The sequence below is a fragment of the Pygocentrus nattereri genome, chromosome 29, assembly GCF_015220715.1.
Source record: "Pygocentrus nattereri isolate fPygNat1 chromosome 29, fPygNat1.pri, whole genome shotgun sequence".
Classification (NCBI taxonomy): Eukaryota; Metazoa; Chordata; class Actinopteri; order Characiformes; family Serrasalmidae; genus Pygocentrus; species Pygocentrus nattereri.
The window spans coordinates 5,738,340-5,752,474 of NC_051239.1; the positions used below are offsets into that span (position 1 = coordinate 5,738,340).

At 44.3% G+C, this 14,135-nt stretch overlaps 5 non-coding genes across 5 annotated transcripts; all 5 read left to right on the forward strand.

The window, feature by feature from the left end:
• The first annotated feature begins 4,246 nt into the window (after positions 1–4,246).
• LOC119262861 lies at positions 4,247–4,342 on the forward strand. Its single transcript, XR_005129976.1, has one exon. It is a non-coding gene; the product is annotated as a small nucleolar RNA U13 (small nucleolar RNA).
• Positions 4,343–7,160: 2,818 nt separating this feature from the next.
• LOC119262856 lies at positions 7,161–7,256 on the forward strand. The gene has a single exon (XR_005129971.1). It is a non-coding gene; the product is annotated as a small nucleolar RNA U13 (small nucleolar RNA).
• A 2,161-nt stretch (positions 7,257–9,417) lies between these two features.
• LOC119262857 lies at positions 9,418–9,513 on the forward strand. The gene has a single exon (XR_005129972.1). It is a non-coding gene; the product is annotated as a small nucleolar RNA U13 (small nucleolar RNA).
• A 2,178-nt stretch (positions 9,514–11,691) lies between these two features.
• LOC119262860 lies at positions 11,692–11,787 on the forward strand. The gene has a single exon (XR_005129975.1). It is a non-coding gene; the product is annotated as a small nucleolar RNA U13 (small nucleolar RNA).
• Positions 11,788–13,963: 2,176 nt separating this feature from the next.
• On the forward strand, positions 13,964–14,059 carry LOC119262862. Its single transcript, XR_005129977.1, has one exon. It is a non-coding gene; the product is annotated as a small nucleolar RNA U13 (small nucleolar RNA).
• The last annotated feature ends 76 nt before the right edge of the window (positions 14,060–14,135 follow it).

Sequence of the window (14,135 nt, forward strand, 5' to 3'; positions counted from 1 at the left end):
TAGGCTGGGCCAGATGGGACTGGAGTCCACAATCTTCAGCTCCGAAGGCTGACGCCTTATCCATTAGGCCATAGGGGCTACAGCTTTTGAGCTTTCCCAATGAAAAAGAAACCTGATTCTGCTCTACCTTATATATACACTACTTTCTCATAATTTATATCAATCACCCTGAAGACATCAGATCCAACTCACCTGGCTCTAATGCTCAGACGCCACTGAAGATGTTCATTACCCGGATCACATATGTGGGATCTGTGTGTGCCGTTTACTAGTGAAATAAATCTTACTTTCAAAGTTCAGGGCGAGTGATTAGAAACTATTTTAGCATTTCGATTTTAGCCGTTCAGCTTCATTTACTCCTGTTCAGTAAAGACTCGCTCGTGGGCGCCCTCTGCTGTTTAGCAATCCTGTTTTTGATTTTCATTTCAATCTTGGCAACTATGACAAAAATGAAGTGACGCACCTTTCTGTGGTGACTGAAGTGATTCATACGCCTCTATTTCTGAGGTTAGTAACTGTCTGGAGGGCAATTTGTTTTACCCAGTCTTTACGTTTCTTTTGAAAAGGGCCTACTGTTGGGCGTGAACCTGGCAACGCTTATGGTGGAGGCATCCTGTACCAAGCACTCTACAGGATAACCCATGGGAAGCATGATTCTACATAACCACCTCTTTTGTAGATAAGTGCATCACCTGCCCTGATAACTTGTTTTATATGAAGAGCTCCCATGTGTAAATCCAACGTATGGATAGGATAAAACCAATATTCACAAAGGTGACGGAAAAGTTGTAGGTGCTCACAATACTGACCCTTCTTCACCCCGTCAAACCGAGCCCTGAAATTCACAAACCGAAGGTTCATCTGCCATTGACGCTCAACCAGGCCCAATTCTCTCACTGCTCTGCTCATTTCCAGGGAAGAGGGTATCTGAACACTCGCACGGCGACAAATCAGCTGATTTCACAAATCTGAACAGAACTGGTACTTGACCAAACTCCAAACCCGGGATAGACTGGCTGAGTGAACATGGCCTTGACTCTGAGGAAGGGCGTCATTGTGTCAGAGATGCTGTAGAAGGACAGAATTCCTGCCCAGTAATCCACATACACTGCTATCCTGGAAGAACTGGAGACGGCAGGCAGTTTAGTCTCTTCGTTATTGTGCCTGAAGGAGAAACTGGAGTCAGAGCAGATCAAATTCCAGGACTTATCATTGGACCCAAACCCGCACTCACAGTCATCCCTGCTGAGATCTTTATAAGAGAGGGCGATATGAGCTCTGCCAGTCCAGGCTACCTCCCAGTAACAGCGTCCAGACACAGCACCTGTCTGCACTCATCAAGTATCTCTGAAATATCGAAATAAAGCTTTCGACTCCACGACGCTTTTTTGTTTCCGCTGGACAGGCAGAGTTCTTTGTGTGCTGTGCTCGGATCCAGTGAGAGGGGACAGTGGTCTGGTGGAAGGCAGCAGTACAAGAGAAGTTGCAACCACTATGTTTGTCTGTCATTCATATGATCAGACAAAAATGACAATATCAGCTGTTTTGTAACAAGTCATTTTCAGCTTCTCTGTAAAACCACAGCCATGGATTCAGTTTCATGTCATAAGTAGTACAGTAAACATACTGATTGTCTGTGTTTGAGGGCAATTGGCCTTTCCCTGCTCCGCCCACAAATTCATTCTTAACACTCAGAAACCGTGTCCACAGGGAATAGTGACTGGATCCTTCAGTAGATCCACATAAACTGAATAGCTGTATTATAAAGTATTACGGATATTCCATTCAAAATTTCCAGTGCAAGCACTGATAAGTAGAGATGGCACGTTACAACCCCCCCCTCCATACCAATAATGACCCCTCGAGTATTGACTGATACCAATACAGGTGCTGCCAACTCCCAAAGTACATACTACTTTACTTAAATCCAAATCATTTTAAATCCATAGGCTTTAATGTGGAGTTGGTCCTCCTTTGCAGCTGTAACAGCTTCCACTCATCTGGGACGCTTTCTACAGATTTTGGAGAGAGTCTGTGGGAATTTGTGCCCATTCATCCAGAAGAGCGTTTGTGAGGTCAGACACTGATGTTGGACGAGAGGGTCTGGCCCTCAATCTCAGTTCTAGTTCATCCCGAAGGTGTTTGGTGGGGTTGAGGTCAGGGCTCGGAGAGGGCCAGTCAAGTTCTTCCACAGCAAAACCACCCTGTGTTACAACCCATCTAGGGTAGGCCACAACATAGTTCACTTAAGCTTCAGGAGGGATCTCAGCCAAAAGAACGAGGAAAATGATACGTCCCCAAATCAAATAACTTGCCTAAACAAGTATACAAAAGCATTACCTAACTTCCTCCACAAAAACTAAGACAAAGCCCAAAGAAAACAAGGCTACACCCCCTTAGGGCTTCCAATCTAGAAGTCAACATCTTTTAAGAAAAGGCTTCACACACCACCACAGTGGAGAGTTTAACACAACACAATAGACTAGCAACTATACAGAGAGCAGGCCCAACTACTCCATGATGGAACTTCTTGACCTGGGAACATCATCAAGGGAAGGTGGAGGAGCCTTGAGGTCACCAGACTTATAAGCACTTGCCGAGATCTCAGCACAGCCAATCAGCGCGCACCATTACACCTCCATCAGCAGCAACACCTGACGTCTATGACAGACAGGAGAGCGAGAAGCTGAAGACAGCAGAAGCTTGAGCAAGAGAGGAGAGAAAAAAAAGACATGTAAACAATACGTCGTTGGGCGTAACACCCAGCCGTGCCTTTATGGAGCTTGCTTTTTGCATCGGGGCTCAGTCATGCTGGAACAGAAAAGGTTCTTCCCCAAACTGTTCCCACAAAGTTGGAATCGTACAATTGTCCAAATGTCTTGGTCTGATGAAGCATTAAGATATCTCTTCAGTGGAGCTAAGGGTTCTCGGCCAACCCCTGAAATACAACGCCATAGCATTAAAGCATTATCCCTCCTCCACCAAACTTTACAGTTGGGACAGTGCAGTCAGGCAAGTAACGTTCTAGACGTAATAGAACGTCATTAATTAGTGACGCTGACGTCTATTAAAATGATCAGAAGCACAAAACACTGAAGGTAAACAGTTTCCATCAGGGAGAACCGAGTGGCTCTGAAATCACTTTTTACACACAAGCAAAGTTTCAGTTTCAGATTTATTTACAACTTAGTTCCAAGTTTAAGTTGAATAAAAACTGGCTTTAAACTCAGGATCACAGATGAGCTCCTTTACTATGTTGATCTGTAGGCGTCTGTTCATAAACATAAACCAGCCCAAACTCATTTACTATAAAATGAAATGGTGTTTGTAGAAATTCAGAAAAAAGCCGCGTCAGTCTCGACTGCATATGTGGACATATTTCTATATTGAGCTCTATTTACACAAAGTTAGGTTAGTTCATCATTTATGTTGAACAGACTCTCCCAAAGTTTTACGCTGCTGCGCTGACGTTGAACCGCGTGCTGCACTGGGTCGGTCTGACCAACAGGTCAAAACCAGCTCTAAACAAAGTGACCGCTGGGCCCTGATTGGTGCTCTGGCTTTGCGCTTCTTTCATTTTGACATGTTACGTTTTTATACACACAGAAACCAAAAGGAACGGCAGATTTCTCAAAATGTAGGAGGAAAAAGTCGGATATTAGACTCTGAAATGTAGTGGAGTGAAAGGAAAAAGTCGCCCAGAACGGAGAAACTTCAGTACAGATACACCAAAAAATACTAAAGTACAGAAACTAATTACATTTACTCAGTTACTCAGTTACTGTCCACCACTGCTAAATAGTATGTCAGAAACAGTGCACCAGCATTAGAAGCCTGTTCATATGTATAGAATGGTTGTATGTGGTTTTGAACGCAGGCCCTGAGTAGCTGAAGGGGGTCTCTAAGATTTAGGTTGAAAGTGAAGCCTGCAGGCAGGTAGATCTCCAGGAAGAGGTTTGGTGACCACTGATTTACTAGATGGTTCTTTTTGGTGTGAAAAAGAACTCTTAATGGTTATAAACAGTGAAATAAAAAGGCCAAATTATTCACACTTCAGATTTGGCAGTAACCTGCTGTGAGTTTTATGTTTTGACCGAAGTATCCATTGAAAATAAGAGGTGGTCATTATACGCTGGCCTGTCCCTACGGTCGTGTTTGACCATCGGTGAGACCCAGTCGCCTCACCCTCCTGCAGAAGCCTGCTCTGGGAGGGAACATCAGCCCGCCTGGCCTCTGGACTCTCGTGATCTTTTCTGGTCGTGAAAATGATGATTGGTTTATTCACAGTCTCTGTGAGATGCGCGGCCTCTCCTGTTACGCAAAGCGCACAAACTGTCTGACCGGCCGGAAGTCAGTTTCTAGTTCAATCTGTATGGTTGTCATAGGGGAAGAGCTATGAATACCTCACTAACACAAGTCTGGAGCTCTTCATCAGTGTGTAGAGCAGCCAAAACCATAAACGCGTCCAGCTCTAAGCAGCAGAACGGGGTCTTTTTCTGTTTAACTCCTTAAACTGCACACTTCCTCTTTGGTTAGTAATTGCAAGATGTATTCAGTAACTACTATAGTTTACTCTACCATGGACATGAAGTGTGACTTGACATGTTAATGCACATACAGGCACTTAAGGTTAAGGGGTTAATAAATCAGATCAGATCGATAAAGGAAGAGGAAATGCCCGTCAACAAAGTATTACGGATATTCCATTCAAAATTTCCAGTGCAAGCACTGATAAGTAGAGATGGCACGTTACAACCCCCCCCTCCATACCAATAATGACCCCTCGAGTATTGACTGATACCAATACAGGTGCTGCCAACTCCCAAAGTACATACTACTTTACTTAAATCCAAATCATTTTAAATCCATAGGCTTTAATGTGGAGTTGGTCCTCCTTTGCAGCTGTAACAGCTTCCACTCTTCTGGGACGCTTTCTACAGATTTTGGAGAGAGTCTGTGGGAATTTGTGCCCATTCATCCAGAAGAGCGTTTGTGAGGTCAGACACTGATGTTGGACGAGAGGGTCTGGCCCTCAATCTCAGTTCTAGTTCATCCCGAAGGTGTTTGGTGGGGTTGAGGTCAGGGCTCGGAGAGGGCCAGTCAAGTTCTTCCACAGCAAAACCAACCTGTGTTACAACCCATCTAGGGTAGGCCGCAACATAGTTCGCTTAAGCTTCAGGAGGGATCTCAGCCAAAAGAACGAGGAAAATGATACGTCCCCAAATCAAATAACTTGCCTAAACAAGTATACAAAAGCATTACCTAACTTCCTCCACAAAAACTAAGACAAAGCCCAAAGAAAACAAGGCTACACCCCCGTAGGGCTTCCAATCTGGAAGTCAACGTCTTTTGAGAAAAGGCTTCACACACCACCACAGTGGAGAGTTTAACACAACACAATAGACTAGCAACTATACAGAGAGCAGGCCCAACTACTCCATGATGGAACTTCTTGACCTGGCACCAACATCAAGGGAAGGTGGAGGAGCCTTGAGGTCACCAGACTGATAAGCACTTGCCGAGATCTCAGTACAGCCAATCAGCGCGCACCATTACACCTCCATCAGCAGCAACACCTGACGTCTATGACAGACAGGAGAGCGAGAAGCTGAAGAGAGCAGAAGCTTGAGCAAGAGAGGAGAGAAAAAAAAGAGATGTAAACAATACGCCGTTGGGCGTAACACCCAGACATGCCTTTATGGAGCTTGCTTTTTGCATCGGGGCTCAGTCATGCTGGAACAGAAAAGGTTCTTCCCCAAACTGTTCCCACAAAGTTGGAATCGTACAATTGTCCAAATGTCTTGGTCTGATGAAGCATTAAGATATCTCTTCAGTGGAGCTAAGGGTTCTCGGCCAACCCCTGAAATACAACGCCATAGCATTAAAGCATTATCCCTCCTCCACCAAACTTTACAGTTGGGACAGTGCAGTCAGGCAAGTAACGTTCTAGACGTAATAGAACGTCATTAATTAGTGACGCTGACGTCTATTAAAATGATCAGAAGCACAAAACACTGAAGGTAAACAGTTTCCATCAGGGAGAACCGAGTGGCTCTGAAATCACTTTTTACACACAAGCAAAGTTTCAGTTTCAGATTTATTTACAACTTAGTTCCAAGTTTAAGTTGAATAAAAACTGGCTTTAAACTCAGGATCACAGATGAGCTCCTTTACTATGTTGATCTGTAGGCGTCTGTTCATAAACATAAACCAGCCCAAACTCATTTACTATAAAATGAAATGGTGTTTGTAGAAATTCAGAAAAAAGCCGCGTCAGTCTCGACTGCATATGTGGACATATTTCTATATTGAGCTCTATTTACACAAAGTTAGGTTAGTTCATCATTTATGTTGAACAGACTCTCCCAAAGTTTTACGCTGCTGCGCTGACGTTGAACCGCGTGCTGCACTGGGTCGGTATGACCAACAGGTCAAAACCAGCTCTAAACAAAGTGACCGCTGGGCCCTGATTGGTGCTCTGGCTTTGCGCTTCTTTCGTTTTGACATGTTACGTTATTATACACACAGAAACCAAAAGGAACGACAGATTTCTCAGAATGTAGGAGGAAAAAGTCGGATATTAGACTCTGAAATGTAGTGGAGTGAAAGGAAAAAGTCGCCCAGTAACGGAGAAACTTCAGTACAGATACATGAAAAAATACTAAAGTACAGAAACTAATTACATTTACTCAGTTACTGTCCACCACTGCTAAATAGTATGTCAGAAACAGTGCACCAGCATTAGAAGCCTGTTCATATGTATAGAATGGTTGTATGTGGTTTTGAACGCAGGCCCTGAGTAGCTGAAGGGGGTCTCTAAGATTTAGGTTGAAAGTGAAGCCTGCAGGCAGGTAGATCTCCAGGAAGAGGTTTGGTGACCACTGATTTACTAGATGGTTCTTTTTGGTGTGAAAAAGAACTCTTAATGGTTATAAACAGTGAAATAAAAAGGCCAAATTATTCACACTTCAGATTTGGCAGTAACTTGCTGTGAGTTTTATGTTTTGACCGAAGTATCCATTGAAAATAAGAGGTGGTCATTATACGCTGGCCTGTCCCTACGGTCGTGTTTGACCATCGGTGAGAACCAGTCGCCTCACCCTCCTGCAGAAGCCTGCTCTGGGAGGGAACATCAGCCGCCCGGCCTCTGGACTCTCGTGATCTTTTCTGGTCGTGAAAATGATGATTGGTTTATTCACAGTCTCTGTGAGATGCGCAGCCTCTCCTGTTACGCAAAGCGCACAAACCGTCTGACCGGCCGGGAGCAGCGCGAGCTGTCTGCCTGACTCTGTCTGTGAGGTTCTGCAGAACTGCTAATGTTGTTGTAATGATTCGGTTCTGAGGAGATCAGTAAGTGTGGAGTGAAGTTCTTCACTGGGGTTAGAGGAGGTTTGTGTTTATGAACGTAATCGTGTAATAATGTGAAGTTAAAGGACTGAAGCAGCTGTGGACAAATTACTCACACTTCAGCTTTGGCAGTAACCTGCTGTGAGTTCTGTGTTTTGACCGAAGTATCCATTGAAATAAAGAGGTGGTCATTATACGCTGGCCTGACTGCCACAAACAGCGGCTTCTAGCGATCTAGCAATCTAGAAGTCAACGCCTTTTAAGAAAAGGCTTCACACACCACCACAGTGGAGAGTTTAACACAACACAATAGACTAGCAACTATACAGAGAGCAGGCCCAACTACTCCATGATGGAACTTCTTGACCTGGCACCAACATCAAGGGAAGGTGGAGGAGCCTTGAGGTCACCAGACTGATAAGCCCTTGCCGAGATCTCAGTACAGCCAATCAGCGCGCACCATTACACCTCCATCAGCAGCAACACCTGACGTCTATGACAGACAGGAGAGCGAGAAGCTGAAGACAGCAGAAGCTTGAGCGAGAGAGGAGAGAAAAAAAAGAGATGTAAACAATACGTCGTTGGGCGTAACACCCAGCCGTGCCTTTATGGAGCTTGCTTTTTGCATCGGGGCTCAGTCATGCTGGAACAGAAAAGGTTCTTCCCCAAACTGTTCCCACAAAGTTGGAATCGTACAATTGTCCAAATGTCTTGGTCTGATGAAGCATTAAGATATCTCTTCAGTGGAGCTAAGGGTTCTCGGCCAACCCCTGAAATACAACGCCATAGCATTAAAGCATTATCCCTCCTCCACCAAACTTTACAGTTGGGACAGTGCAGTCGGGCAAGTAACGTTCTAGACGTAATAGAACGTCATTAATTAGTGACGCTGACGTCTATTAAAATGATCAGAAGCACAAAACACTGAAGGTAAACAGGTTCCATCAGGGAGAACCGAGTGGCTCTGAAATCACTTTTTACACACAAGCAAAGTTTCAGTTTCAGATTTATTTACAACTTAGTTCCAAGTTTAAGTTGAACAAAAACTGGCTTTAAACTCAGGATCACAGATGAGCTCCTTTACTATGTTGATCTGTAGGCGTCTGTTCATAAACATAAACCAGCCCAAACTCATTTACTATAAAATGAAACGGTGTTTGTAGAAATTCAGAAAAAAGCCGCGTCAGTCTCGACTGCATATGTGGACATATTTCTATATTGAGCTCTATTTACACAAAGTTAGGTTAGTTCATCATTTATGTTGAACAGACTCTCCCAAAGTTTTACGCTGCTGCGCTGACGTTGAACCGTGTGCTGCACTGGGTCGGTATGACCAACAGGTCAAAACCAGCTCTAAACAAAGTGACCGCTGGGCCCTGATTGGTGCTCTGGCTTTGCGCTTCTTTCGTTTTGACATGTTACGTTTTTATACACACAGAAACCAGAAGGAACGACAGATTTCTCAAAATGTAGGAGGAAAAAGTCGGATATTAGACTCTGAAATGTAGTGGAGTGAAAGGAAAAAGTCGCCCAGAACGGAGAAACTTCAGTACAGATACATGAAAAAATACTAAAGTACAGAAACTAATTACATTTACTCAGTTACTGTCCACCACTGCTAAATAGTATGTCAGAAACAGTGCACCAGCATTGGAAGCCTGTTCATATGTATAGAATGGTTGTATGTGGTTTTGAACGCAGGCCCTGAGTAGCTGAAGGGGGTCTCTAAGATTTAGGTTGAAAGTGAAGCCTGCAGGCAGGTAGATCTCCAGGAAGAGGTTTGGTGACCACTGATTTACTAGATGGTTCTTTTTGGTGTGAAAAAGAACTCTTAATGGTTATAAACAGTGAAATAAAAAGGCCAAATTATTCACACTTCAGATTTGGCAGTAACCTGCTGTGAGTTTTATGTTTTGACCGAAGTATCCATTGAAAATAAGAGGTGGTCATTATACGCTGGCCTGTCCCTACGGTCGAGTTTGACCATCGGTGAGACCCGGTCGCCTCACCCTCCTGCAGAACCCTGCTCTGGGAGGGAACATCAGCCCGCCCGGGCTCTAGACTCTCGTGATCTTTTCTGGTCGTGAAAATGATGATTGGTTTATTCACAGTCTCTGTGAGATGCGCGGCCTCTCCTGTTACGCAAAGCGCACAAACCGTCTGACCGGCCGGGAGCAGCGCGAGCTGTCTGCCTGACTCTGTCTGTGAGGTTCTGCAGAACTGCTAATGTTGTTGTAATGATTCGGTTCTGAGGAGATCAGTAAGTGTGGAGTGAAGTTCTTCATTGTGGTTAGAGGAGGTTTGTGTTTATGAACGTAATCGTGTAATAATGTGAAGTTAAAGGACTGAAGCAGCTGTGGACAAATTACTCACACTTCAGCTTTGGCAGTAACCTGCTGTGAGTTCTGTGTTTTGACCGAAGTATCCATTGAAATAAAGAGGTGGTCATTATACGCTGGCCTGACTGGTCTGAATGCCACAAACAGCGGCTTCTAGCGATCTAGCAGTCTAGAAGTCAACACCTTTTAAGAAAAGGCTTCACACACCACCACAGTGGAGAGTTTACCACAACACAATAGACTAGCAACTATACAGAGAGCAGGCCCAACTACTCCATGATGGAACTTCTTGACCTGGCACCAACATCAAGGGAAGGTGGAGGAGCCTTGAGGTCACCAGACTGATAAGCCCTTGCCGAGATCTCAGTACAGCCAATCAGCGCGCACCATTACACCTCCATCAGCAGCAACACCTGACGTCTATGACAGACAGGAGAGCGAGAAGCTGAAGAGAGCAGAAGCTTGAGCGAGAGAGGAGAGAAAATAAAGACATGTAAACAATACGTCGTTGGGCGTAACACCCAGACATGCCTTTATGGAGCTTGCTTTTTGCATCGGGGCTCAGTCATGCTGGAACAGAAAAGGTTCTTCCCCAAACTGTTCCCACAAAGTTGGAATCGTACAATTGTCCAAATGTCTTGGTCTGATGAAGCATTAAGATATCTCTTCAGTGGAGCTAAGGGTTCTCGGCCAACCCCTGAAATACAACGCCATAGCATTAAAGCATTATCCCTCCTCCACCAAACTTTACAGTTGGGACAGTGCAGTCGGGCAAGTAACGTTCTAGACGTAATAGAACGTCATTAATTAGTGACGCTGACGTCTATTAAAATGATCAGAAGCACAAAACACTGAAGGTAAACAGTTTCCATCAGGGAGAACCGAGTGGCTCTGAAATCACTTTTTACACACAAGCAAAGTTTCAGTTTCAGATTTATTTACAACTTAGTTCCAAGTTTAAGTTGAATAAAAACTGGCTTTAAACTCAGGATCACAGATGAGCTCCTTTACTATGTTGATCTGTAGGCGTCTGTTCATAAACATAAACCAGCCCAAACTCATTTACTATAAAATGAAATGGTGTTTGTAGAAATTCAGAAAAAAGCCGTGTCAGTCTCGACTGCATATGTGGACATATTTCTATATTGAGCTCTATTTACACAAAGTTAGGTTAGTTCATCATTTATGTTGAACAGACTCTCCCAAAGTTTTACGCTGCTGCGCTGACGTTGAACCGCGTGCTGCACTGGGTCGGTATGACCAACAGGTCAAAACCAGCTCTAAACAAAGTGACCGCTGGGCCCTGATTGGTGCTCTGGCTTTGCGCTTCTTTCGTTTTGACATGTTACGTTTTTATACACACAGAAACCAAAAGGAACGACAGATTTCTCAGAATGTAGGAGGGAAAAGTCGGATATTAGACTCTGAAATGTAGTGGAGTGAAAGGAAAAAGTCGCCCAGTAACGGAGAAACTTCAGTACAGATACACCAAAAATACTAAAGTACAGAAACTAATTACATTTACTCAGTTACTCAGTTACTGTCCACCACTGCTAAATAGTATGTCAGAAACAGTGCACCAGCATTGGAAGCCTGTTCATATGTATAGAATGGTTGTATGTGGTTTTGAACGCAGGCCCTGAGTAGCTGAAGGGGGTCTCTAAGATTTAGGTTGAAAGTGAAGCCTGCAGGCAGGTAGATCTCCAGGAAGAGGTTTGGTGACCACTGATTTACTAGATGGTTCTTTTTGGTGTGAAAAAGAACTCTTAATGGTTATAAACAGTGAAATAAAAAGGCCAAATTATTCACACTTCAGATTTGGCAGTAACCTGCTGTGAGTTTTATGTTTTGACCGAAGTATCCATTGAAAATAAGAGGTGGTCATTATACGCTGGCCTGTCCCTACGGTCGTGTTTGACCATCGGTGAGACCCGGTCGCCTCACCCTCCTGCAGAACCCTGCTCTGGGAGGGAACATCAGCCCACCCGGGCTCTGGACTCTCGTGATCTTTCCTGGTCGTGAAAATGATGATTGGTTTATTCACAGTCTCTGTGAGATGCGCGGCCTCTCCTGTTACGCAAAGCGCACAAACCGTCTGACCGGCCGGGAGCAGCGCGAGCTGTCTGCCTGATTCTGTCTGTGAGGTTCTGCAGAACTGCTAATGTTGTTGTAATGATTCGGTTCTGAGGAGATCAGTAAGTGTGGAGTGAAGTTCTTCACTGGGGTTAGAGGAGGTTTGTGTTTATGAACGTAATCGTGTAATAATGTGAAGTTAAAGGACTGAAGCAGCTGTGGACAAATTACTCACACTTCAGCTTTGGCAGTAACCTGCTGTGAGTTCTGTGTTTTGACCGAAGTATCCATTGAAAATAAGAGGTGGTCATTATACGCTGGCCTGACTGGTTTGAATGCCACAAACAGCGGCTTCTAGCGATCTAGCAGTCTAGAAGTCAACACCTTTTAAGAAAAGGCTTCACACACCACCACAGTGGAGAGTTTAACACAACACAATAGACTAGCAACTATACAGAGAGCAGGCCCAACTACTCCTAGATGGAACTTCTTGACCTGGCACCAACATCAAGGGAAGGTGGAGGAGCCTTGAGGTCACCAGACTGATAAGCCCTTGCCGAGATCTCAGTTCAGCCAATCAGCGCGCACCATTACACCTCCATCAGCAGCAACACCTGACGTCTATGACAGACAGGAGAGCGAGAAGCTGAAGAGAGCAGAAGCTTGAGCAAGAGAGGAGAGAAAAAAAAGAGATGTAAACAATACGTCGTTGGGCGTAACACCCAGCCATGCCTTTATGGAGCTTGCTTTTTGCATCGGGGCTCAGTCATGCTGGAACAGAAAAGGTTCTTCCCCAAACTGTTCCCACAAAGTTGGAATCGTACAATTGTCCAAATGTCTTGGTCTGATGAAGCATTAAGATATCTCTTCAGTGGAGCTAAGGGTTCTCGGCCAACCCCTGAAATACAACGCCATAGCATTAAAGCATTATCCCTCCTCCACCAAACTTTACAGTTGGGACAGTGCAATCGGGCAAGTAACGTTCTAGACGTAGTAGAACGTCATTAATTAGTGACGCTGACGTCTATTAAAATGATCATAAGCACAAAACACTGAAGGTAAACAGTTTCCATCAGGGAGAACCGAGTGGCTCTGAAATCACTTTTTACACACAAGCAAAGTTTCAGTTTCAGATTTATTTACAACTTAGTTCCAAGTTTCAGTTGAATAAAAACTGGCTTTAAACTCAGGATCACAGATGAGCTCCTTTACTATGTTGATCTGTAGGCGTCTGTTCATAAACATAAACCAGCCCAAACTCATTTACTATAAAATGAAATGGTGTTTGTAGAAATTCAGAAAAAAGCCGCGTCAGTCTCGACTGCATATGTGGACATATTTCTATATTGAGCTCTATTTACACAAAGTTAGGTTAGTTCATCATTTATGTTGAACAGACTCTCCCAAAGTTTTACGCTGCTGCGCTGACGTTGAACCGCGTGCTGCACTGGGTCGGTATGACCAACAGGTCAAAACCAGCTCTAAACAAAGTGACCGCTGGGCCCTGATTGGTGCTCTGGCTTTGCGCTTCTTTCGTTTTGACATGTTACGTTTTTATACACACAGAAACCAAAAGGAACGACAGATTTCTCAGAATGTAGGAGGAAAAAGTCGGATATTAGACTCTGAAATGTGGTGGAGTGAAAGGAGAAAGTCACCCAGAACGGAGAAACTTCAGTACAGATACATGAAAAATACTAAAGTACAGAAACTAATTACATTTACTCAGTTACTCAGTTACTGTCCACCACTGCTAAATAGTATGTCAGAAACAGTGCACCAGCATTAGAAGCCTGTTCATATGTATAGAATGGTTGTATGTGGTTTTGAACGCAGGCCCTGAGTAGCTGAAGGGGGTCTCTAAGATTTAGGTTGAAAGTGAAGCCTGCAGGCAGGTAGATCTCCAGGAAGAGGTTTGGTGACCACTGATTTACTAGATGGTTCTTTTTGGTGTGAAAAAGAACTCTTAATGGTTATAAACAGTGAAATAAAAAGGCCAAATTATTCACACTTCAGATTTGGCAGTAACTTGCTGTGAGTTTTATGTTTTGACCGAAGTATCCATTGAAAATAAGAGGTGGTCATTATACGCTGGCCTGTCCCTACGGTCGTGTTTGACCATCGGTGAGACCCAGTCGCCTCACCCTCCTGCAGAACCCTGCTCTGGGAGGGAACATCAGCCGCCCGGCCTCTGGACTCTCGTGATCTTTTCTGGTCGTGAAAATGATGATTGGTTTATTCACAGTCTCTGTGAGATGCGCGGCCTCTCCTGTTACGCAAAGCGCACAAACTGTCTGACCGGCCGGAAGTCAGTTTCTAGTTCAATCTGTATGGTTGTCATAGGGGAAGAGCTATGAATACCTCACTAACACAAGT